The 3,028-nt window shown below is 26.5% G+C and overlaps 1 non-coding gene across 1 annotated transcript; it reads right to left on the reverse strand.

The window, feature by feature from the left end:
• Positions 1-1,246: 1,246 nt before the first annotated feature.
• On the reverse strand, positions 1,247-1,348 carry LOC122496681. The gene has a single exon (XR_006300901.1). It is a non-coding gene; the product is annotated as a U6 spliceosomal RNA (small nuclear RNA).
• Positions 1,349-3,028: the final 1,680 nt, after the last annotated feature.

Below are 3,028 nucleotides of genomic sequence, written 5' to 3' on the forward strand. Positions count from 1 at the left end.
AAATAAATAAATAAAGCCAAGAAATGCTTACTTTCTCACAAAAGGATTTGACCAACATTTTTTTGATTAGTAATTTTCTATATGTCCAGTCATATACATTTAAAATAAAAAAGTATGAGAATATTGGGGAATGAGTTGAAGCAAATAAATAGGTATTTTAAAAGATAAAGTGTGCATAAGCTTAGATTATTTTTTATGATTTCTTCTCATTCACAGCTTTTAAATCACTTGAGATGATAATTTTTCCTCCTCCATTATTATTTTGTTTGTGATTTTAATGTGAGTACTACCTTAAAAAATTATGGAAAAGTATAAATATACAAAGGAAAAGTAACATAATAAACCTCTATTGATCCAATATCCAGTTTCAATGTAGTCAATATATGTTTCTCTAAGTCTATACCTATTCTCCATCCACACCCCATCTTAGTTATTTTTTTCAGTTAAATCCTAGATATCACTTTATTTCATCCATAGATCCTTCAATATGTATCAAAAGATACTTTAAAAATCCTAATTCCAATTTTTATATCTTTTCTGAAGTAATTAAGTATAATTCTTTAAGGTTATAAAAACACAATATTCACATTTATCTCAATATTCCATAGTATTTTAAATTTACGGTTTGTTTGAATCAGGAAACAAAATACATGTGATATGTTTCATTGATATAGTTTAAATTATTTTTGACTTATAAGCTTCCCCTCCTTCTTTTCCCTTATAAATTATTTGATACAGAAACCAAGGAAATTGATCCTCTATAACTTGGGACATTCTGGATTTGCTCATTGCCTCCCTTTGTATCAGTTAAGGTGGTCTGCATACTTTTTTTATTTCCTGTAAAAAAAAGTAGTTACATTTTGAAGGCTGGTCAAATTTGTTCTATTTTTTTAATAATACTTCACAGCAGGAGTTGTAAGCTTCCTATTGTATCACATCAAGTGATATTTGTCTAGTTTTCATTCTTATTCTTATTGAGATTGATCTAACCACCTAGCTTTTTCTTGGTTTTTTTTTTTTAGTATCAACACAAACTCAGAATGATACCAATGCCAATATTTTTACGAAAATTAAGCTTATGAAAAACATTTAAGATGTCTTGCACTATTCTTTTACCTTCTACATGATTTTAATTAAAAGTTTGCTTCATTTATTATTTCATATCTGTTTTTCTGTTTATTTATTTTTATTATGGTAAAATATACATAATATGAAGTTACCATTTTAGCCACTTTAAAGTGTATAGAAAAATACGGAATGCTTCATGAATTTACATGTTAGTATTTCACAGGGTCCATGCTAATTTTCTCTTTGCCATTATGATTTTAGTATATGCATGCTACTGAGCAACAACTTGAATTTGTTTTTATCTTTAGGATATATCTGAATATCTGACTTGGTCTATATTCCAAATTACTGTAGCTTAAAGTCCTACTAATGAATAGATCCAATGGCCTTTAAACATTTTTCATTGCAAATATATTTCACTGTTTTGTCATTTGTTATTTATCGATTATAATGTTTATTTGTCATATTTTTTTGGACAAGTAACAAACTAAAATTATTAATTTTATCCTTTATTGATTATGTTTTGTGAATCATAGTTAACACTATTTTCTCTACTTTCAAGTTTATAGGTGAATTTAAATATATTTCTTTTAATACTATGTGGAGATAATTTTGCTTTTTCTTCATATGGCTATGCCACTATTCCAACACTACTAATTATAAAGAATATTTTTCTGACTGATTTCTAATGCTATGTTTGTGATATACTAAATTTTTACTTGCAAATATATCTATTTCCAGATTTTCTATCTTAGTCCATTCATTTTCTAATGCCTTATTCTCTTATACATACAGGACATAAAATACATCTCATCTAGAGTGAACTAGAATATCCTTCTCATGGTTTCTGTGCTTTCTCTATTTTTGTTTGTCCTTTCAGATGAACCTTATAATTTTCTATCTCAAGGGGAAAAAAAAGATCTGTTTTTTATGGCAATAATATTTAATTTATAAATAAAATATTTTTGTTAATATTCACATGTATGGTTGGTTTGTAGATTTCATTTTTGGAGCAATTTTTATCAGGTTTTATAATCAATATAACATTCACCTTAAAAAAGAATTTAAAGGGTTTTTTGTTCCTTTCTTTATGTTTTCGAATAGTTTAGTACTTGGATTATCTTTACAGTCATTTAAAGCAATTGCCTTCTGAAAGCATTTGGAGCTTAAATCAAATACTTTTACCATAATATGTATTGGTTTTGGCTGCTTGTGAAAACTTTTCTCTGAGAAATAATATTCTCTTTCAATATGAAGATGTAATTCTTAATTTATTTCAGAAAAGTTATATGATATTATGGTTTTTAATATGTATTCTTTGTTCTTTTGTTTTCACTTGGAGTGTGTGTGTGTGTGTGTGTGTACTTTCTCCACTTTTTCTATTACTTCCTCCTCATTTTATGCCTCTATTAATTTTTGCTTGATTTTAAAATTTACTGTTCTACTTTTCATTGTCTATTCCTTTTACTGTATCATGTATGATACCTGTTCATTTCCATTGTCTACTTAGCTTTGCTTTTATTTATGAAATTATTTTAAATTTATTTCTAAATCATTCTAGAATTCAGTGAGGTCTTATTTTCAACCTCTCTTATTTTTATAATTTTATTTTTCTCATTTTTTTCTAGTTCTTATGATTTTTTTCATATTTTAATTATATTTGGTTTATTTTGAAATACTAAGCTTCAATGTTTAAAATCTTTTTTAGGAGAGCATGTTCTTTTGGTATATCTTCAGTGTCTTAAAGATGTTTATTTGGCTCATATTTTTTGACCTAGAATGAGTTGATATGGAATTAACTACAATTCTATTGTGTTATGAATATTTATATGAAATAAGTTTTCTTGAATTTTAAAAAATATCTTTCCAGATAGGGGGATATTCTAAGGTAGCTTTCATAGCTTCATGGCTTCAGGCTTTACTGTGAAGATCACAAAGTTAGTTCAGGTACTTTGAGAAC

Source organism: Prionailurus bengalensis, chromosome A1 (genome assembly GCF_016509475.1).
Source record: "Prionailurus bengalensis isolate Pbe53 chromosome A1, Fcat_Pben_1.1_paternal_pri, whole genome shotgun sequence".
NCBI lineage: Eukaryota > Metazoa > Chordata > Mammalia > Carnivora > Felidae > Prionailurus > Prionailurus bengalensis.